The sequence below is a fragment of the Elaeis guineensis genome, chromosome 14 (genome assembly GCF_000442705.2).
Source record: "Elaeis guineensis isolate ETL-2024a chromosome 14, EG11, whole genome shotgun sequence".
NCBI lineage: Eukaryota > Viridiplantae > Streptophyta > Magnoliopsida > Arecales > Arecaceae > Elaeis > Elaeis guineensis.
Window position 1 is genome coordinate 25,183,161 of NC_026006.2, and position 24,906 is coordinate 25,208,066.

A 24,906-nucleotide genomic window follows, 5' to 3' on the forward strand; every position below is an offset into this window, starting at 1 on the left:
ATGAAGCTAATTATACTTAGCTCATACTAGATCAATATAGTATGTCAAAAACTATAGTGAGTTTGTTGTGCTATCCACAAGACTTGCTATAGTGATTGGTATGATGTTGACTTAGTGATGCTTATGGCATATTCTGATAATGCTACCTTGTTGTGCTATCCATAAGAGTAGTATTATTCAGGTATGATCATATAGGATTGAAGAGTATGACTTAACTAAAATACTATAGTTTGTTGTACTATCCACAAGGCTATAAGTATTTTAGAGGTAAAAGTTATGTTGAGAGTTGCATGAGATGTAATTAGTAAAGAGTTACATACCCTTGAACTCATACGAGCTTGTTGTACTATCCATAAGACTTTTTATGAAGAATTGGGATCTCAACCCTACTAAAAAACTTTATGATAAGGTTCCTCGATTTCATACTTGAGGGCTATAAAATTTATTAAAATAGTGGGAGACACAACTATATAAAATCCTTATCTAATTTGTGCATGTCATCATAAGTAGTCCTCTTTTATGTTCTAATATACAAATTTGTATCTTTACTATCACTGCATGGAATATCTTTAAAATTGATCGAACATCATGGAATGGTTGAGGGACCTAAAAATAATTCTCATATAGGAGAAAATCTACTATTCTCCTAATTCTGATTTAATCGGAGTTGATAGAAGAAAAAACCACATATGAGATATGATGGAGATGATAGTATGACTGTCAAAGTGTATCCTGATTAACTAAATCATCCGATTAGGTTATAATCATGGATGGTGATTTATTCTAGGATTAGATCCTGCTAACTCTCCTTTGTTCCTTCTTTAGTATCCCTTAGGAGAAGAAGGTGAGGAATGTCTTCACTAATGATATCAAATATCATTACAGCAATGATGTGCACTAAAATTACAAGAGTTATCTTGCAAGTGTGAAATAGAAGCAAGATGCAAAAGTTGCATCTACAAATATTTGTATGTGATTCAAATTAAATATCATTGAGTATTTTCAGCTTTAAAATATTGGGTATGTGATACCTTATATAGGTTTCACTTATGCAAAGTGTTGCTGGACCTATAAAGCTGAAGTGAGATGACTACTTGTCTTTTGGTACTAATGGATAGTCCATTCATACTAAGGCTGTAGGAACTTATATAATCTTCTAGCAAGATTTAGAAACTAGTAGATCGTTATTATGTGTCTGAATTTATCAGTGTTGCCCAGCTATGCAACCCAAGAGGGGGGGTGAATTGGGTTTCTAAAAATTTTAAGCTTAACTAATGACTTATGAAAGATGTTTGTCAATAGCTAAATGAATGAGGAGAATGACTTTAGTTCAAGATTAATTGCCTAAAGCAAGAATACAATGAAATAATGAAGAGTTAAAGAGAGACAATTATGCACACCACAAACACAAGGATTTATAGTGGTTCGGTGCCAACCTTGCACCTACATCCACTCCCCAAGCTCCTACTTGGGAATTTCAATCCACTAAACTTGTATTCAACCTGAATACAAACGTCAGAAACTCTGACACTAGCTATCCCAAGCTAGTCCACTTGTTTCCCAGGTACAAGCCAACCCAATACACTCCGATTCTAGGTTCGGATCAACCTTCCCTTATTTTGAAATCTCTCCAAAACAAAAACAATCACTCAAAATGAGTAAAATAATTTATAGCACAAATAAGTACAAGAAAAGCCCCTTTAATGAGCGAATATAACTTTAAATACACTTTACTCAAGAGAAGAAGCCCCTTTTTTTTGGATTTCTCAAAGTGGATGGAGAATTGATTGAGCGTTTGAGGAGTTGGTGAGCTTGGATTGATAGCTTCTTGGAAGCTTTAAATGAGCTCTTGATTAGGGCTGAAAAGTTGGCTTGAGAAACCCTTTCTCTTTTGAATGCTCTTGAATGCTCTCTTGAATGCTCTTCTTTTTCTTTTTAATCTCTTGCACTCTCTCTTTCTTCTTGTTGTTTGTTTCCCACCTTTGAATCCTTTTATAGCTTTAAGAAATAGAGAAAAATATTCTAGGCTGAAAAAGAGCCGTTAGACCATATTAAATGAGCATTAAAAGTACTTAAAGCGGGTTAAAAACTAACCGTTGTGGAAAAATCCCGTCGCAGGGGTCGACTCATGAGTCGACTCATGCCTCAGGGGTCGACTCATGAGTCGACCTCTGTTGAAGCAACCAGAAAATAGGGTTCTGTAAATTTTGGCCTAAAACTGCAGGAGTCGACTCATGAGTCGACTCATGCCTTGAGAGTCGACTCATGAGTCGACTCACAGGCCGTGCCAAGCCAAAAATTTAGCGTGCCAAACTGCTCATTGTGCCATGAGCTGACTCATGGGTCGACTCATGGATTTCAAACATGCATAACTTCAAAAATACAAGTCCAAAAATAATGAAATTTTCGCCAATAGATCACAAATCTTTTGTTCTACCAAATGATACTATTAAATCAGGGTTTTGGTAAAATTATGATTTTGCCCCTGAAGAACACAAGGACTTTTTCAAATAAAAAATATTGGTACCCCTTCAATCTGCTTTGTAATCATCAAAATCAATCTAGGAGCAACAATCTCCCCCTTTTTGATGATAACAAAATACTTGAACAAAAGCATTTATGTGAATCATGAATTTCAAAAGGATGCATTATAGGTGCATATGCTTGAAAAGAATATTGATTCTTTTGGCATGTGATACAAATGGTCATATGCATAAATAGTTTGCCCATTTGCTTGAAGATTTGAAAATTTGCTCATTGGATTATGTGATTTCGGTGTTAGAGCAAAAAATTTATTTTTGTTATCAGAGCAAGCTGTATCTTGAAAATTTGCTCATTCTCATTTGATTATTTAGTTTTAGTATTAGAGCAAAAATAATTAAGTGTGCCAATGCATGTCTAAGAGTTAATTTGTAAAGTATATTAGAGCATGTTAAATTTAAGATGTATCAGAGCAAGTAAGAATTTTAAAGCATATCAGAGCATATTTAAAGAAGTAATTTTAAAGGTTGCTCATTTGCATTGTACTTAGCAATTTACTCATTATATTTTTAAGTCATGTAATAATTTTACTTTTGATATGTTTCTTTTTCTTTAATTTCTCATAATTTATAATTTTGCTTTTGATGGGTTTCTTTTTCTTTAATTTCTCATAATTTGTAGTTTTGCTTTTGATGGGTTGCTTTTTCTTTAATTTCTCCCCCTTTTTGAATCATCAAACATTGTTAACTCCCCCTCTTTTTCTGAATATGTTTTCTCTTTAATACTTCTAGTGCTAATCATTGATGTTTGCTCCCGCTTAATACAGCAATCATTAACAGCAATCATCAACAAAGAGAAGATATTTCAACAAGGAGAATATATATAACCAAAAAGATGATTGACATCATTACAAAAAGTAGATATATAGGTAAAAGATGATTAAAACCATAATTATTTCAATACAAATTTTATAACATAAAAGTCAGCTAGCTAATGTCATTACATGGCCCCAAAATACAGATCCTAGAAAGAACAAGAGACTAACACCTAGGATCTAGTAAAGATCATGACTAGAAGGATTGGAGTCATCAGAGATAGGGTGAGGAGATGATGGATCTCGACCAAGAGTACGTCCTCTACCCCATCTGCCTCTGCCACGAGCAGGTGAGCGAGATGAACTAGGAGGCTGAGAACGTTGAGAGGCCAAGGACTGGACTGAAAGAGTGAGTCTGATGGAATCAAGAACGTTCAGTGCTCTGGAAACAGACTGAAGTAGAGCAGTGAACTGAGTAGATGCATGCTCACTCGAGCCTCTGATCTCTCTCCTCAATAACTCATAGCCACCCTCCAATGCACCTCTGAGCCTGCCAGCCTCTGCAGTAAGGTCTGTGACCTCAATAGTGGACTCCTGTGGCTGAGGATGGGCCAAAGCTAGGACTTGCCCCTACAAGTCAAGAACTCTCCCAGTCAGTCTCCAAACAGTGTCCTCTAGCTGCTGAATCCGAATAGACTGATCTGAGATCAACTGAAACACAGTGGAGATATGGAGAATCAGGGTCTGATCAGATGAATCTAATGAAGTGGACCCTGGTGCAAATGTAGTAGTGCTCCACTGTCGAGATAGCAACGAAGCCACACGCTGAGATATCTGCTCGATCTAATCATCAGCCAGTCTGAACTCTGAAGAAGGTGCACTGCTCTCTGGCTGATGTACTGGTGTGTGCCTCCTGGTGAACTCTGAAGGGCCAGCCTCTGGGTCTGGAATAAACTGGATATCTGGAGATGCAGCCCTGAAGTCATGGATAGGAGATGATGGACCTTCTTCTTCAGCTCTGTCTTCTACTCTGTCCTCAGCTCTCTCCTCAGAACCCTTGATCCAACCACCATCAGTTTTAGTAAATCCCATGCGGTGCAGAGTATGTTGGTTGATGGTGTCTACATGAGAAAGCTTTGCAGATGCCTCCCCCTCAAAGCTGACTCCAAACCTCCTAAAAATTGTGTAAGGGCCATACCAAAAGGCAGATGTGCCTTGGATCTATTCAGTGTCTCTCTCATGGCCTCAATCATTAATGTCGAGAGGTTTAGGGGGGTTTGAGTGATCACATGAAACATAATACAAATATCTCTGCTAGAAAGTAGATCATGCCTACCACTCCTAGGGAAGAAGAGCTTTGTCACTAACTGATGTAAGATCCTCATCTCAATAGATAAAATTTTGGCTTCCAATTTATTCAAACTTCCTGAGTAGGTTCCCCCTAAAATCACACTGATTCCCTCTTCCTTCACAGGGAGTTCCATGTAAGAATAACCCTCACAGGGCAAATGAAGTATTTCTCCCAAAATGACAGGATCCAGACAAATATCAACTCCCTTAACTGTCGAAGTCACTGTTCCATTCCCATAATGCAGATTCTGATAAAATTCTCTAACTAGGTCTACAAAAGTGACTTCCTTAAGAAAGCAGTAGAAACCCCAACCCTGGTTTTTAATCTTTGTTCCAAAGGTGAAACCCTCTTTTTCAAAGAATCTAAAATCTACATTCTTTCCGGTTTCAACCTTCCTATCAGATAGAGGGATCTTACTGGGGCTAAGGGAAGACTGAGAGGGATCTTGAGCTGACACAGAAGCCGGAGTGGGAGCAGTGGAGGACTGAGCAGCTTGCCTTTTTCTGCGGATATTTTCTTCTAGCTCACGGACCGACTTTCTTCTCTGAGGGAGCTTCATCTTCGGAGCCATTCTCACCACAGCAGTAGGCAGAGAGACTTGGAGGATCAAGTGGATGAGTGGAAGAAGGGCTACAAAAGGATGGAGAGGGATTTTGGCGGAGAGAAGAGGCAGTTTTGAGAAGAACGGTGGAGGCTAGGGCACGCTCCAACCATTTCAATCAAAGGGGAAAGACGCAAAAATCTTCTTTCCCAGGCGGTGATTTGTGATGGAGAGGAGAAGGGAGAACAATCTTGAGCTAGATCCTTGGTTTTGGAGAGAATGAGGATGAGGATGTCGGTTCTTGGAAGGAGGAAGACGAAGAGATGAGTCGGCTCATGAACAGGCTTCCAATTAAAAAGAAAGAGCTCGTGGGAAGTTGGCAGTAATTACAAGTTTGCCAAGGGGTCGACCCTAGGGGGTCGACTCATGAAACTCAAAAATTCAGAAAAAATATGAATAAATTTTGGAAAAATTTAAAATTTTAGGAGAAGAAATTTTGCTCAGTGACAAGTTGTGAGAGTGATAATCTTGAGCATTTAGAATCAAGAGAGATGATAGAAATTGAGCTCAAAGAATTTTTGACATCAAATCTTTGGAATTGGAGAAATATTTAGGCATATGGATCAAGAATTCCTAGATTTCTCCTAATTTCACAGAATCTGTCCTCACTAAGGGCCTTTGTAAAGATATCAGCTAATTGATTTTCAGTGCAAAATATTCAAGAATTATATTTTTATTTTGAACATGTTCTCTTATAAAATGATGTCTAATTTCAATATGTTTGGACCTTGAGTGTTGAATTGGATTTTTAGATAGATTTATGGCACTTGTGTTGTCACATCTTATTGGTGTTTTATTAAGTTTGATTCCAAAGTCTTCGAGTTGTTGCTTAATCTACAAGATTTGAGCACAACAACTTCCGGCTGTAATGTATTCGGCCTCAGCCGTAGACAGTGCTACCGAATTTTGTTTCTTGCTAAACAGGAGATTAGGTTAACTCCAAGAAATTGGAAGTTCCACTTGTGTTTTTTCTATCTAATCTACATCCAGCAAAATCAGCATCTGAATATCCTAATAAATCAATTAGTGAGTCCTTAAAGTACCATAACCCCAGAGTTTGAGTACCATTCAAGTATCTAAGGATTCTTTTAACAGTATTCAAATGAGATTCTTTAGGATTAGATTGATATCTAGCACACAAGCAAACACTAAACATGATATCAGGCCTACTTGCAGTTAAATATAATAGAGAGCCAATCATACCTCTATAGTATTTTAAGTCTACACATTTACCTTCATCATCCTTGTCAAGCTTACATGAGGGGCTCATTGGTGTGCCATTGGTTTGGAGTTCTCCATTCCAAATCTTTTGAGTAGTTCCTTGGTGTACTTGCTTTGGGTGATGGAGATTTCTCTTTTGTTTGTTTGATTTGGAGTCCGAGGAAGAAGGTAAGTTCTCCCATCATGCTCATCTCGAACTCCCCTGCATGAGCTTTGCAAAGTCTTGACAAAGAGATTCATTAGTAGACCCAAAAATTATGTCATCAACATAAATTTGTATTACTAACATATCATTTTGATTTCTTTTAATAAAGAGGATTGTATCTACATTATCTCTTGAAAAACCATTATTTAGTAAAAATTTGCTTAGCCTATCATACCAAGCTCTAGGTGCTTGTTTTAATCCATATAAAGTTTTATTTAATTTAAAAATATGATTAGGAAAAGCATGATTTTCAAATCCAGGGGGTTGTTCTACATAGACTTCTTCAGTAATATATCTATTTAAAAATACTTTTGACATCCATTTGAAATAATTTGAATTTCATAAAGCAAGCATATGCAAGTAGAAGTCTAATGGCTTCTAATCTAGCAACCGGTGCAAAGGTCTCATCAAAATCAATTCCTTCTTCTTGATTATATCCTTTAGCAACCAGTCTTGCTTTATTTCTAATTACATTACCATGCTCATCTAATTTATTCTTAAAGACCCATTTTGTGCCAATTATTGAATAATTTTTAGGTCTTGATACTAAAGTCCAAACATTATTTCTTTCAAATTGATTAAGTTCCTCTTGCATTGCATTAATCCAATTATGATCATTTTCAGCTTCTTCAATAATTTTTGGTTCAAGATGAGATACAAAAGCACAATGATTAAATACATCTCTAAGTGAAGAATGAGTTTTTACCCCATGCATAGGATCACCAATAATTAACTCCTTAGGGTGATTGTGAACATACCTCCATTCTTTGGGTAGGTCAATTGTACCTTGAGGTTGTTCTTGAATTTCTTCACCTCTCTCATCTTGTTTGTCTTCTTGTTCTTCTCCTCTGGAGTTGTTGAATCTTTCAGAGTGATTTCCTTCATACCTTCTATTAGAGGATCTGCATCATCAACACCCTCATTCTTCCTTGAAGGAAGATCGTTAGATTCATCAAAAATAACATGTATGGACTCCTATACTACTAAAGTTCTTTTGTTAAAAACTCTAAAAGCTTTACTAGTGGAGGAGTAACCCAGAAAGATTGCTTCATCTGATTTTGCATCAAATTTACCAAGTCTTTCTTTACCATTATTTAGTACAAAATATCGACAGCCAAAAACATGAAAATATACAATATTCGGTTTTCTTTCTTTCCAAAGTTCATAGGGGGTTTTCTTTAAAATTTGTCTAATCAAAGCACGATTTAAAATGTAACATGCTATGTTAATTGCTTCCGCCCAAAAATATCTTGAAAGGTTGCTTTCACAAAGCATGGTACGGGCCATTTCTTCTAAGGTTCTGTTTTTCCTTTCAACTACCCCATTTTGTTGGGGTGTCCTAGGAGCAGAGAAGTTATGGCCAATTCCATTTTCATCACAAAAATTTTCAAAGTCTTAATTTTCAAATTCAGTTCCATGATCGCTTCGAATATTTTGAATTGAAAATTCTTTTTCATTAGTGACTTTTCGATAAAATTTAGTGAAAATATGAAAAGTTTCATCTTTGTGTGCTAAAAAGAAAACCCAAGTAAAATGAGAGTAATCATCTATAATTACAAAATCATATCGTTTACCTCCTAGACTAGTGGTTCTAGTTGGTCCAAATAAGTCCATATGCAAAAGCTCTAAAGGTCTAGAAGTTGAAACAACATTTTTGGATTTAAATGAAACTCGAGTTTGTTTACCTAGTTGGCATGCATCACAAATTCTATCTTTTTCAAAATTTAGTTTAGGCAAGCCAAGAACTAATTCTTTCTTAATTAATTTTGAAAGAGAATGCATGCTAATGTGTGTAAGTCTACGATGCCAAAGCCAACTAGTCTCATTAACTTTAGCATTCAAGGATACTAGGCATTGCATGTTTATTTTGGCTAAATCATTTAAATCTACCATATAAACATTGCCATGTCTATGTCCAAAAAATTTAATGCCATCGTTAATAGGACTAGTCACAATGCAAATAGATGATTCAAAAATAACTTTATATCCTTTATCACAAAATTGACTAATGCTTAGTAAATTATGCTTTAAACCATTAACTAGCAAAATATTTTCAATGTATTTGGAGGGAGTGATACCAATGTTACCTATACCGATGATCTTTCCTTTGCCATTATCTCCAAAGGTGACCATCCCTCCATCCTTAGCATCAAGCGTGATGAATTGTGATTCATCACCAGTCATATGTCTCGAGCATCCACTGTCAAGATATCATTTCTTGTTTCCTCCTTGGGATGCTAGACACACCTGCAAGCAAAAGTCAAGTTTTTGTTTTAGGTACCCAAGCTTTCTTGGGTCCTTTTTGGTTAGTCAAAATGGTTCCTTTTGGAACCCAAATTTTCTTTATAGTTGAGTTTGCAGATTTGTCAAAGAAACAAGTGTATGACTTATGTCCTATTCTACCACATTTGAAATAAGTAATATTGGTAGACTTGTTACTTAAAGAGTTTACATAAATATTTTTCAGATATTTTTGTTTCTTCAAGGGGTTATAGCCAAGTCCAGCTTTATCATATACGGCTTTTTGATTATCAAGAATCATATTGAGTTTCTTTGAACTTAAGGTGAACTTATCTACTATTGGTTTCAGCTTGGCAATTTCATTCTTTAAGCTTTGATTTTCTTGAAGCAAGGTGGATTTTTCAATTGAAAAGTTTTCAGCTTGTTTCAGTAAAGATTGATTTTTCAATTTTAGCTCCTTGTTCTTCATTCCTAGTTTCTTTAATTCATCAACTAAATCATAGAATGCTTCATGCAATTCTTCAAATGTAAAGTCACTATGGGTTTTGGAAATTACCTCATTTTCGTGTGCCATAAGGCACAGGTTGGCTTGTTCGGTTGAGGTTTCCTCATCGGAGCTTGAGTCATCACTCGCACTCCATGTGGCCATCATGGCCTTCTTCTTGAACTTCTTGGGACCTTTCTTCAGTTGTGGACATTCGGATTTGAAGTGTCCCGGCTTCTTGCACTCGTAGCAGATAAGGGGTTGGTCTTTCTCTTTTTCTTTGCTTTGTTTCCCTTTTGTGAAAGGTCTCTTTCTCATCCCCTGTTTCTTTTTTCTCAAAAATTTCTTGAATCTTCGGGTGATGAGAGCCATCTCTTCATCCTGTTCTTCATCTTCAGTCTCATCAGTTTCTTCATCAGGAGGAGCTGTGGTTTTGAGGGCAATGGTTCTTTTCTTTTTGACTTCTTCCTCTTGATGTTGCTTCATGCTTAGCTCATGAGTCATCAAAGATCCAAGAAGCTCTTCTAGAGGTAGAGTGTTCAAGTCCTTGGCTTCTTGGATGGCAGTCACTTTGGCTTCCCAAGTTCTTGGCAAGGACCTGAGAATCTTTCTTACAAGCTCACTGTTAGTATAGGACTTACCAAGACTCTTTAAACCATTAATTATATCAGTAAAATGAGTAAACATTACAGTTATGGACTCATCATGCTCCATTTTAAATAATTCATATTTATGCACAAGCATGTTTATTTTAGACTCTTTTACTTGATTGGTTCCCTCATGGGTTACTTCTAACCTATCCCATATTTCTTTAGTAGATGAACAAGTAGAAATGCGATTAAATTCGTTTGCATCAAGAGCACAATAAAGTACATTCATTGCTTTAGCATTTAATTGGGCCATCTTCTTATCAACCTCATCCCATTCTTTCTCGGGTTTGGTTGATTCCTCACCATCTATAATTTTAGTGGGTGTGTGAGGACCGTTCACTATGATACTCCACATATCATAGTCGAGTGCTTGAATGAATATTTTCATCCGAGCTTTCCAATAGGTGTAATTAGACCCATTGAAAAGTGGAGGTCGGTTGGTGGATTGCCCCTCGACTAGAGAAGTACCGACGTGGGTTGCCATAGATCTTTGGCTCTTTGATTGTTTAGATCAAAGACGGGCTAGAGCACCGGGCTCTGATACCACTTGTTGCCCAGCTATGCAACCCAAGAGGGGGGGTGAATTGGGTTTCTAAAAATTTTAAGCTTAACTAATGACTTATGAAAGATGTTTGTCAATAGCTAAATGAATGAGGAGAATGACTTTAGTTCAAGATTAATTGCCTAAAGCAAGAATACAATGAAATAATGAAGAGTTAAAGAGAGGCAATTATGCACACCACAAACTCAAGGATTTATAGTGGTTCGGTGCCAACCTTGCACCTACATCCACTCTCCAAGCTCCTACTTGGGAATTTCAATCCACTAAACTTGTATTCAACCGAATATAAACGTCGGAAACTCCGACACTAGCTATCCCAAGCTAGTCCACTTATTTTTCGGGTACAAGCCAACCCAATACACTCCGATTCTAGGTTCGGATCAACCTTTCCTTATTTTGGAACCCCTCCAAAATAAAAACAATCACTCAAAATGAGTAAAATAATTTATAGCACAAATAAGTACAAGAAAAGCCCCTTTAATGAGCGAATATAACTTTAAATACACTTTACTCAAGAGAAGAAGCCCCTTTTTTTTGGATTTCCTCAAAGTGGATGGAGAATTGATTGAGCGCTTGAGGAGTTGGTGAGCTTGGATTGATGGCTTCTTGGAAGCTTTAAATGAGCTCTTGATTAGGGCTGAAAAGTTGGCTTGAGAAACCCTTTCTCTTTTGAATGCTCTTGAATGCTCTCTTGAATGCTCTTCTTTTTCTTTTTAATCTCTTGCACTCTCTCTTTCTTCTTGTTGTTTGTTTCCCACCTTTGAATCCTTTTATAGCTTTAAGAAATAGAGAAAAATATTCTAGACTGAAAAAGAGCCGTTAGACCACATTAAATGAGCATTAAAAGCACTTAAAATGGGTTAAAAACTAGCCGTTGCGGAAAAATCCCGTCGCAGGGGTCGACTCATGAGTCGACTCATGCCTCAGGGGTCGACTCATGAGTCGACCTCTGTTGAAGCAACCAGAAAATAGGGTTCTATAAATTTTGGCCTAAAACTGTAGGAGTCGACTCATGAGTCGACTCATGCCTTGAGAGTTGACTCATGAGTCGACTCACAGGCCGTGCCAAGCCAAAAATTCAGCGTGCCAAACTGCTCATTGTGCCATGAGCTGACTCATGGGTCGACTCATGGATTTCAAACATGCATAACTTCAAAAATACAAGTCTAAAAACAATGAAATTTTTGCCAATAGATCACAAATCTTTTATTCTACCAAATGATACTATTAAATCAGGGTTTTGGTAAAATTACGATTTTGCCCCTGAAGAACATAAGGACTTTTTCAAATAAAAAATATTGGTACCCCTTCAATCTGCTTTGTAATCATCAAAATCAATCTAGGAGCAACAATCAGAGACATTATTTCAAATCTTTTGCTATTGTAGCATAGTTTTAAAATTAATATAGAGAGTAAAAGTTACTCTCCTTCTGATAAATTTTGTAGGTATGGATTAATGATAATAGTCTCATATTTTTATCACTCAATGATGTTATTCTTTATATTGATGAGAAGAATATGTGATGGTCACATATCTCAAAAATTACCAACTTGGCTATTTTTATGAGTCAAAGATAAACAAGTAATGCAAAGAAGAGTTCTTTGTCTGTATGATTATGAATTATATAGAACTTATAAATCCTGTCTCATGAATAAAATGATCAAGATGTCATTTATTAGACATGAGAAAAGGCAAGCAAGGTATTAAGTCTTGAACATATAGATGTTCGAAGGCTAATAATATCTCGATCCAGAGATTGACACTTCATATGTGATATGATGTGTTCTCCAAAATACTTCACAAATCTTATTGTCTCTTTCTGAGAAATATCCTAAAAATTACTGTATATATTAGATATCAATAAAATCTGTAATAAGTACTCCATATGAGATATGGAAATGGCAAAAGGGCAGGTTGCCCAACTTATATGAAAATTATTGATGTACATAAGTTTTGTGCTAAAATAGGTTAATATATATATATATTAGTTTATAGGTTATCCTAAGAGTAGTATGTGATACTAGTTCTACCACACAACACACAACTTGACAAAAATATTTTGTCAGTAAGTATGCCACCTTTTAGGAAAAAAATTTCTAAGAAAGACGACAGTGGGAGGATAATTGAACTTGAGAAGTTCAAGACCTATGAACTATCCTATCATAACTTGTAGAGTGTCCACAAGTTGATCTTCAACCAGATGTACCCATTGATAAGGCACAATAATGATACACACCTCCTCACTGAAGGTCAATCCGAGTGTATAATGTACCACTCATATATGGGTTTGTCATTGAGAATGACTATACACCATATATTATTGTGAATAATATTTTTCTTGACCTATTCAGAGATTGTCATGAGTAAAGACTCTGACAGATGGTTTGAAATCATGACATCTAAAATAAACTCTCTGTATATCAATCAAGTATGGACTATGGTTGAAGCACTTATGGGTATGACCCAACAGGTTAGTATCAAGAATGTCTATTCGGATTTTTGCTATTGCCACACCTTCATCTAGAGAAGTTGTCTCTAGTGGGAGGGTTAATACATTTATGAATTCAAAAGTTTTTGAGGAGTAGGTACTTCTATTTTTGATGAGATAGTCAAAATATTTGACTTTATCAAATATACATGAACCATGTGTATGTGCAAGAAGATAAGTGGGTGTTCCACTAACTTTTTGGTTATGTATGTGGGTGACATACAGCATATTGAAAAAGTAGTCCCGATATTGCACTCGATCAATGATATGCTAATCACAAAAGTTTTCATGAAAAAAACTTGGGTTAAGCATCCTATATACTAGGCATCTATAGGGATAGATGTAAGTGGATTCTGGGCTTATCCCAGTCTAGGTACACAAAATTTATATTGAAAGGGTTCAACATGAATGGGTGTAAAGGAGTTTACTTACCCATATATTCAATGTACCAAGCCTGATGTATGCCTTGTGCATAATCATTGATTTAAGACAGATCCATGAAGGATTTTATGAAAACTGTGAAAAGCATTCTCAAAGTGCTTGAGAAGTACTAGAGGAGCAATGAATTGAAAAAGTTCCAAACAGCAAACTGTATTTATCTCAGTTAATTATTATTAGTAAAAATTGCTTAGAAAAGTTGCCTGATGAAAGATCCATCACTGAGTTGGGTGTGGTCTCATTAGGTACCCACATACATCCTAGGTACTTTCACCTCATTCATGATTTGATCATGAAAAGAGTTTATATAAAGAACAGTATAATAGGACCAGTTTACTAAGTCTTACACAGCAGCAGTATAATCGCCACTTTGATTGCATGGGTATCAGGTACAGGGGCGATTGATTTTAGTGCAAGAGGGAGATTGAAAGAATAGTACCCTACAAGCCAATCATATGGAGATGCGATGGGATATTTTCTTTATTATCTTCCTACTCATTTGCATGACATTAGTTATTTTTATTTATGAGGTACTGTGTTTTATCATTTGCTACATCATATTATTTATGATTATGATAAACTCCATAGATTAGGACAATAATTTTAGGACCATGATGAGATCATATCAGTGAGATCTAAAATCTTGATAGCCCCAATCTAGAATATTTTCAATAAAAGAATAATGCCCTACAAGCCAATCGCATATGAAATGCGATAGGGTATTTATTGTAATTTATCTCCAAGACTCATGTAATTAACATTTATGATTAATAAACTAAGATATTTTTATTTCATTATATGCTGCATCTTATTAATTTTAAGATTATAATGAACCCCATAGGTTTGGGCAATGGTTTTAGGATCGTAATGAGATCACACCAGTGAGACCTAATTCTTTGATAGCCCTAACTTAAAATATTTCTAGTCGTTGGTACATTGAGTAGGAGATCAATGATATCGATAAGACTGGCATGTCCTATGTATGCTCAGAAATGAGGGTGGTTGATCTCACAACCACTTATGTAGTGACACTAATACAAGGATATGAATGCTCATTAGAGAATGAGTTCACTGAATTGACCTACGAGAGAATATCAGATGGAGTCTTATTTATATGTCAACTGATGTTCTCTAGTGGGAATTGTATAAGTGATCCTTAAACCTGAGGTCATCATAATACCTTGTGTACTTGGATCCATGTTTTGGTTCACTACCTAACTTGATTCTTTGATCTTTGTGTGGGGTGTTTTGGATATGGTGAAGAGTGCATAAAGATTGTGAGTGATCAATAAGGGATCAGCCATACCTAATAAGGAGAGCGAACATCCTATGTGATCTCATAAGATGGTGATTCTGGAAGTCTTTGGTCAAAACAGAATGATAGTTAGAAAAAGATTTTTAATATATTATCAACTGAATTATCATCTTCTGATCGAGATATATAATGATAAGTGATTGGGTTTAACATATTTCTATGCCCACAGCTCATCTGGGATGTTGTTTGACTGAAGGATTGAATTACACGAAAACTTATCACTGAAGAATATTTTGATAATTTTTTATTAAAATTTTAAATCTTTCAGATAGTTATGATACATTGCTAGATATCAATCTTAACTTGTGGACTCATCAAAATTAAAAGAATTTAATTTTGAAATCAATTTGGAAGAGTCCAAGTTGATTGGGACTCTTCAGGTGATCTAATCTCATCGGATCAGGGTTACGTCGAAAGTCTGGGTCTACTGCTGGCTAGATTTGGAATCCAATGGGTCACACACTTTGATATTTGGTTTTGGTCTAATCTAATTAGAGTTTAATATAAATTTTATAGGTTAATTTGATATGCTAGTACATTGTATTAACCCAAGTTCCTAAATTGGTTTAGATCAAATTGTTTGAGCTAACTTAGACCAGTTGGTTTTGACCTAATGGGATTGGGTCAATTTAAATTGGATCCTTATCCAACTTTGATCAGTTTCAAGTGGAGAAGGGTTTCTCTATGCCCACCAGAACCCATGCACAAAAATAAATGCCGCCCCCCTTATTTTGATGTGTGAAGTAAAGAGTCCTTCTTAAAGAAGGCTCTTAACTAACATGCATTGCCTTAAATTCTCGATCAGAAATCTTATGTTTTGTTGCCAAAATTTATTAAATATTTTATGAAAAATAGAAAACTAAGAGTCCTTCTGCTCTAAGTAATTGGATCACCAAAAATTTACTTAGTGAATTTATTTGGTGCATGGGAAATTGGAGTGCCAAAGGTTCGTGCCCCTTCATCCCATAAGATGTCCCCTGGTCCCTTATTTATAGGGGATGCCCCACATGGCTTCTTGCTATGATTTTTGATAGAAATCAGAGAGAAGGGATGTGGTAAACATAAAAAAAAATTCTAAAAAAATTTTGAGAATAAAAAGAGAGAATTTTGAGTGGCAAAAGTTGCTACAAGGGTGGTAAGATTTTCAGCAAGTGTTACTTGAGTGCCTTAGGATTTGTTTTCTCCATATGTTGGAGTCAAAAATCAAATCCTAAGTTGTATGACATCTGAAGAGTGTCTTCTTGATGTCATTCTGGTGGTAAGATCGAAAGCAACTGGACTTTAGTGCGATCATGATGCAAGTTTGAAGCTGGCTGTATTTTTGAGAAGATAAGGCTGTAGCAGTGCACCGATTGGGAAGGACTTTGGCCATCTTTCGTGAGGATCACCGTTGGAGGACTTCTATTTTGAGGTCTTGTGGAGAATACTAACAGATCATTTTTTTTATTTTGATAAAAGTATAAAATTCTATCTCGATGCATGCTTGTTTTTGCTTTGATTGATATCGACAAGGTGATTCTAGAGTTTGGATTCTGACTCGATAGTTTTATTTGATAAAGCTACTGATTTGTATGATTTTAAAATTTTAAAAATTATTTTTCATTACGTGACCAAAATCCAACAGTGGTATCAGAGCCATCCTTGCCTGATTTGATCAAGCAAGTACAATTTGGTAGCATAGAATCATTCTTGTTCATATCTTGCCAAAAATGTAGCATTGTTTTTAGCATCGATTCTTCAAACTCAAAAATTACTTTTGACTTTTAGTGAACTATGATACTAAATTTTAATTATTAAATTATAAATTTATGATAATTTAGAATTTTTATTATCATGGTATCTTGATGCTTAAATCAATGTATATAAAATAAGGGTGTTAAGCATGCCGAATCAGATTAGGGTTTGTTATATTATATATTTTTGTTAGTTATATGTTATGACTTCGATTGCATCCTTATATGATGTTTGGTATGATAATGTGATTGCTATTATGAATAGTTGAAGTATGTAAATTTACATAATTTATAGTATACATTTTATGTGCTTATAGTTAGGATGTGCCGAGACAAGTTTAAAGTCCCTCGTTTAATTATATTAAGTTATAATGTCGAGATTCACTTTTTAATCAAAAGTCAAATTCTTAAGATCAATTGGTGTCGAAGAAAGTGTAAATGGTGATTTTATAATTAGATTCGTATACTGGTATGGCCAACTCTGTTGGCATCTAGAAAAGCTACGGGGAGCCTCCCACCTACTTACCTGGCCAATTTGGTCTTGTTGAATTTTGAGCTTAGATTGATTAAGTGATGTAGATATTACAAGGAACTTCCTTCAAACTTGATCGATAGAGTATGTCAAAATCTTAGTGAGCTTGTTGTGCTATCCACAAGGCTTACTATAGAAATTGATATGATGTTGATCAAGTACATATTAATGCTTATGGCATATTTAAATAGTGTTTCTTTGTTATGCTATCCACAAGGGCAGCATTGTTTAAGTATGACCATATGGATTGAAGGGTCAACTTAACTAGAACACTATAGTTTGTTATGCTATCCACAAGACTATATGTGATCTAGAGATCAGAAAGAAAGATATTGAGAATTATAAAGATATAATTGGTAAAGAGTTACCTACTCTTGAACTCATGAAGACTTATTGTATTATCCACAAGGTGTTTGTGAGGAATAAAAATCTCAAGCCCATTAAGAAACATTAGTATATTTTTCAATTTTCATATTTGAGGGGTATGAAGTTCGATAAAATAGTGAGAGACACAATTAGATAAAAGTCTAAGTCTAGTTATGCATGTCATCATGAGTCATCCGCTTATATTTTGTTCTTGTTGTTGTAGATTAACTACACACATGGCATCCTCACTTTTACTTAGAGGTATCCTAGATGCAAATAAGTTGACTGGACCCAACTATGTCGACTAGTTAAAAAACTTAAGAATTATTCTCACTTAGGAGAAAGTCGCCTACATTTTGGATACACCTGCTCCAGTTTCTCTTGGGAAAGATGCTTTCGAGGAGAAAAGGGCCACATATATAAGATGTGGAAAGATGATAGTGTGACTGTCAAATGCATCATGCTTGATTCTATGAGTAATGAGCTTTCGAGACAATATGAGGACATAGACGTTCCCTCTATTCTCCTTAATCTTAAGGAGTTATACGGGGAACAAAGTCGAACTACTCGATATGAGATATCAAAGCAGTTGTTCCGTGCCTGCATGACTGAAGGCACCTCTATGCAAACACATGTCCTAAAGATGATTAATTTGATCACTCATCTGGGATAGCTAGGTTTTGCCATAGATGGTGAACTGAGCCAGGATTTGATCCTGCAATCTCTCTTTGACTTCTTTTCACAGTTTATTATTAATTATCATATAAACAAACTGAACATCAGCCCGCTAGAACTACTGAACATGCTGAAAACAGCAGAGAGCCATTTCAAGAGTGAAAAAGCTCAAGTCCTTCATGTTGATAAGATCAGCAAGAAGAAGACAAAGAAGGGTTCTAAGAAAAAGATGAACCCTAAGGCTAGCATCTCCAAGAAGAAGGTGAAGAAGATTTTTTCCAAAGGTACTTATTATCTATAATATGACAAAGAAGGCCACTGGAAGAAAAATTGCAAGGAGTACCTTACAACTGTAAAATCGACAAATATTGTTCAAGGTTTGTATATGATACAAACAAATTTATTATTAAGTACTTCATTTTTAGATTCTTAGATATTAGATATCACCTGTAGTTCACACCTTTCCAAATCATTGCAGAGTCTACAGGAAGTAAAGAATCTGAATAAAAGTGACTTCGAGCTGCTCGGTGCTGGTGGAGAGTCCATTCAGGCTGAAACTGTTGGAACCAGAGTTTTGAAGTTGCCTTCAGACAAGATTTTGGAACTGAAGACCTGTTATTATATTTCTAATATTATTAAAAATATTATTTCTGTACCATTGTTATTGGAACAAGATTTTGAAATTAATATAAAGAACAATGGTTGTTCTATTTACTTTTCTAATGAATATTATGGAAGTGCCTTTATTGATAATGATCTTTTATTTCTTTCACTTAATGATAATGTGTTTCATGTTGATAATATGAAGAAAAGAAAGAGAGAAGATATGAATGTCACATACCTCTGGCACCGCCGACTTGGCAATATAAATGAGTCAAGGATTAACAAGTTATTCAAAGATAATTTCTTTGATCCTTATGATTATGAATCATACAAAACTTGTGAATCTTACCTTATGAGAAAAATAACCAAGACTCTATTTATTGGACATGGAGAAAGAGCAAGTGACATTTTGGACCTTGTACATACTGATGTATGTGGTCCGATGTCGACTCAAGCTAGAGGTGGATACTCTTACTTCGTCATGTTTACTGATGATAGGTCTAAGTTTGAATATGTGTAGCTAATAAAATACAAATCTGAAATCTTTGACAAATTTAAAGAGTATCAAAGAATAATCAAAAAATAAACTGGTAAAAGTATTAAAACTCTTCGATCAGATCGGAGAGGAGAATACTTATCCAGTGAGTTCTTCGATTATTTAAATCAAAATAGAATACTCTCTCAATGGACATCTCCTTATACTCCATAATTAAATAGAATTGCAAAAAGAAAGAATCGCACCTTATTAGATATGGTGTGGTCCATGATGTATTTCACGGATCTTTCGATATCTTTTTGAGGATATGCCCTTGAGGCTGCAGCATATATTTTAAATAAAGTATCTCAAAGTCTATTTCTAGCACTCTATATGAAATATGGAAAGAAAAAGATCCAATCTTAAGCATCTTAAGATTTATGGTTGCCCAGCTTATATAAAAAATATTGATGGACATAAGCTGGATGCTAGATCAGAAAACTACAGGTTTGTAGGTTATCTCAAAAAGAGTATAGGATACTACTTTTATAACCCTACTCAACAAAAGGTGTTTATTGGTAAGCATGCTATTTTCTTGGAGAAAGAGTTTGTCCAAGAAAGAGGCAGTGGGAGGTCTGTTGAACTTGAGAAAGTTCAAAACCTATAATCTATCCAAGACTCACCAAATGGTTTGCAACCAGATGTGTCCATTATTGAGGCACAGCCACTACACACACCTCCTCTTTGAAGGTCGATTAGAGTGTGTAATGTACCACTCAGGTATGGATTTATCATTGAAAATGACAACACAACCCACATCATTGAGAACGATGATCCCACGACTTATTTGGAAGCTGTCATGAGTAGTGACTCTGACAAGTGGCTCAATACCATGAAATTCGAAATAGACTCCATGTATGTCAACTAAGTATGAACTTTGGTTGATGCACCTGAGGGTGTGACCACAATAGGCTACAAATGGGTCTTCAAAAAGAAGATTGGAGTAGATGGCCAGGTAGAAACCTATAAGGCCAGGCTGGTGGCAAAAGGTTTCAGGCAAAAATAAGGTGTTGATTATGAAGAAACCTTTTAACCAGTAGCCATGCTCAAGTCTATTCAGATAATGCTTACTATAGCAGCATACCATGATTATGAGATCAGGCAGATGAATGTTAAGACTACTTTCCTCAATAAAAATCTTGAGAAAGAAGTCTATATAACTCAGTCAGAGAGATTTATTCCAATTGGGAGAGCAAATCAGGTATGCAAGCTCAATAAATCCATTTATGAATTAAAGCAAGCATCGAGGAGCTGGAACATCCATTTTGATGAGACAGTCAAATCGTTTGGCTTCATCAAAAATATGGACGAACCTTGTGTGTACAAGAAGAATAGTGGGAGTCCTATTATCTTCTTGGTTTTGTATGTAGATGACATACTGCTCATTAGAAATGATATTCCGATATTATAATTGGTCAAGACTTGGCTATCATAAAAGTTTTTCATGAAAGACTTGGGTGAGGCATCCTATATACTTGGTATAAAGATCTATAAGGATAGATCGAAAAAGATGCTTGGCTTGTCTCAGTCTAGGTACATTGAACTTGTGTTGAAGAGGTGTGACATGGAGGAAAGTAAAAGAGGTTACTTACCCATAGGTCATGGCATACAACTCTCTAAGAAGATATCTCCTAAGATACCTGCAAAGAGAAATAGAATGAGTTCTATTCCTTATGCTTCGATTGTAGGATCAAAAATATATGCTATGTTATGTACCAGACTTGATGTTGCTTATGCCTTAGGCATTGTAAGCAGATTTCAGGTTGATCTCGGAGAGAATCATTGAAAAGCTGTGAAAAATATACTCAAGTACTTGAGAAGGATTAGAGATATTTTTCTGATATATGGTGGATCTAATTTAAAACTAGAAGGTTATACCGATTCTAGTTTCCAATATGATCCGAATGATAGCAAATCGATATCTGGATATGTGTTCACCATGTATGATGGTGCAGTAAGTTGAAAAAGTTTCAAACAGCAAACGATTGCTGACTCGGTCACTAAGGCTGAGTATATTGCTGCAAGTGAGGCTGCTAAAGAAACCATCTGGATGAAAAAATTTATCACAGAGTTGGGTGTGGTTCTGAAATTAAATAACCTGTGCCCCTTTATTGTGATAATATTGGGACAGTTGCTCAAGCCAAAGAACCAAGGTCTCACTATAAATCCAAGCACATCCTAAGATGGTTCCACCTCGTTCGGAAGTAGTCGAAAGATGCGATGCGATCGTAGAGCGAGTTGACACCAAAAATAATATAGCGGATCCATTCACTAAGGCCTTATCAATGTAGCAGTTTAACCGCCACCTAAATAGTATAGGCATCAAGTATAGAGGCGATTGGCTTTAAGTGCAAGTGGGAGATTAAAAAAATAATGCCCTACAAGCCAATCGCATATGGGATGCGATAGGGTGTTTATTGTAATTTATATTTAAGACTCATATAATTGATATTTATGATTAATAAAATAAGATATTTTTATTTCATTATATACTACATCTTATTTATTTTAAGATTATAATGAACCCCATAGGTTTGGGCAATAGTTTTAAGACCGTGATGAGATCATGTCAGTAAGACCTAATTCTTTGATAGCCCTAACTTAAAATATTTCTAGTCATTAGTACATTGAGTAGGGGATCAATGATACCGGTAAGACTGGCATGTCCTATGTATGCTCCGAAATGAGGGTAGTTGATCTCACAACCACTTATGTGGTGACACTAATATAAGGATATGGGTGCTCATTAGAGAATGAGTTTACTAAATTGACTTATGAGAGAATATCAGATGGAGTCTTATTTATATGTCAACTGATGATTCTCTAGTGAGAGTTGTGTAAGTGATTCTTAGACCTGAGGTCACCATGGTATCTTATGTACTTAGATCTATATTTTGGTTCACTACCTAACTTGGTTCTCTGATCCTTATGTGGGGTGTTCTGGATATGGTGAAGATTGTATGGAGGTTGTGAGTGATCAATAAGAGTCAGTCACTCCTAATAAGTGGAGCGAACATGCTATGTGATCTCATAGGATGGTGATTCTAGAAGTCTTTGGCCAAAGCAGGATGATAATTAGAAAAAGATTTCTAATGTATCATCAACTAAATCATCACTTTCTGATCGAGATACATAATGATAAGTGATTGGGTTTTACATATTTTCATGCCCACAGCTCATCTGGGATGTTGTTTGACTGAAAGATTAAATTACACGAAAACTTACCATTGAATGTTATTTTGATAATTTTTTATCAAAATTCTAAATCTTTCGGGTAGTCATGACACATTGTTAGACATCAATCTTGACTTGTGGGCTCATTAGAATTGAAAAAATTTAATTCTGAATTTGGAAGAGTTTAAGTTGATTGGGACTCTTCGGGTGACCTAATCTCATCGGATTAGGGTTACATCGAAAGTCTGGATCCACTGCTGGCTAGATTTGAACCCCAATGGGTCACACACTTTAAAATTTAGTCTTGGTCTAATCTAATTAGAGTTTAATATAAATTCTATGGGTTAATTTAAAATGCTAGCACATTATATTAATCCAAGTTTCTAAATTGGTTTAGATCAAATTGTTTGAGCTAACCTAGACCAGTTGGCTTTGACTTAATGGGATTGGATCAATTTAAATTGGATTCTTATCTAACTTGGACCAATTTCAAGTAGAGAAGGACTCCTTTATGCCCACTAGAACTCACATACAAAAATAAATGCCATCCCCCTTATTTTGTCATGTGAATTAAAGAGTTTTTCTTAAAGAAGGCTCTTAACTAACACGCATTGCCTTTAATTCTCGATCAGAAATCCTATGTTTTGTCACCAAAATTTATTGAATTTTTTTCAAAATGTAGAAGACTAAGAGTTCTTTTATTTAAATAATTGGATCATTAAAATTTACTCAGTGAATTTATTTGACATGTGAGAAGTTGGAGCATCAAAGGTTGGCACCCCTTCATCCCATGAGATATCCCCTGGCCCCTATTTATAGAGGACACCCCACATGGCTTCTTGATGTGATTTTTAGATGATATTAGAGAGAAGAGATATGGTAAATATAAAAAAAATTGGAAAAATTCTAAAAAAAAGAGGAAATTTTGAGTGGCAAAATTTGCTACAAGGGTGGTGAGATTTTCAGCAAGTGTTGCTTGAGTGCCCTAGGATTTTATTTTTTTATATGTTGGAGCTAAAAATTAAATCCTAGATTATGTGACATCTGAAGAGTATCTTTTTGGTGTCATTTTAGTGGCAAGATCGAAAGCAACTAGGCTTTGGTGCGATCGTGATGCAAGTTCAAAGCTAGTAGTATTCTTGAGAAGACAAGGCTGCGGCAATGCACCGGTTGGAAAGGATCTTGGCCATCTTTCTTGTGGATTACCATTGGAGGACTTTTACCTTGGGGTATTATGAAGAACACCAACATGCTATTTTTTTATTTGGTGAAAGTATAAAATTCTATCCCTATGCATGCTTGTTTTTGCTTTGATCGATATTGTTAAGGTGATTCTAGGGTTTGAATTCTGACTCGATAGTTTTATTTGATAAAGCTACTAATTTGTATGATTTTAAAATTTTGAAAATTACTTTTTGCTGCATGGTCAGAACCCAACACCCAGTCGTTGGATCATCGAGTTGAAAGAATATGCCCTACAAGCCAATCGCAAATGAGATGCGATAGGGTGTTTATTGTAATTTATCTTTCAAACTTATATAATTAATATTTATTATTAATAAAATAATATATTTTTGATTTATTATATACTACATCTTATTTATTTTAAGATTATAATGAACCTCATAGGTCTGGACAATAGTTTTAGAGTCGTGATGAGATCACACAAGTGAGACCTAATTCCTTGATAACCCTAACCTAAAATATTCTTAATCATTGGTACATTGAGTTGGAGATCAATGATATCGGTAAGACTGACATGTCCTATGTATGCTTAAAAATGAGGATGGTTGATCTCACAACCACTTATGTGATGATACTAATATAAGGATATGGGTGCTCATTAGAGAATGAGTTCACTGAATTGACCTACGAGAGAATATCAAATGGAGTTTTATTTACATATCAACTGATGATTCTCTAGTGGGAGTTGTATAAGTGATCCTTAGATCTGAGGTCACCATGGTACCTTATGTATTTGGATTCATATTTTGGTTCACTACCTAACTTGATTTTCTGATCCTTATGTGGGGTGTTCTTCCAAGTTGGGTGAGGCATCCTATATACTTGGTATAAAGATCTATAAGGATAGATCGAAAAGAATACTTGGCTTGTCCCAATCTAGGTACATTGATCTGGTATTGAAGAGGTTCAACATAGAGAAAAGTAAAAGAGGTTACTTGCCCATAGGTCATGGCATACAACTCTCTAAGAAGATGTCTCCTAAGACATCGGAAGAGAGAATAGAATGAGTTCTATTCCTTATGCTTCGGTTGTAGGATCAATAATGTATGCTATGTTATGTACCAGACCTGATGTTGCTTATGCCTTAGGCATTGTAAGTATGTTTTTCCTTAAATTAATTTTGATGATTACAAAGTATTTGAGGAGATTACTAATGATTTTGACTTGAAAAAAGATTTATTGTATTTCAGA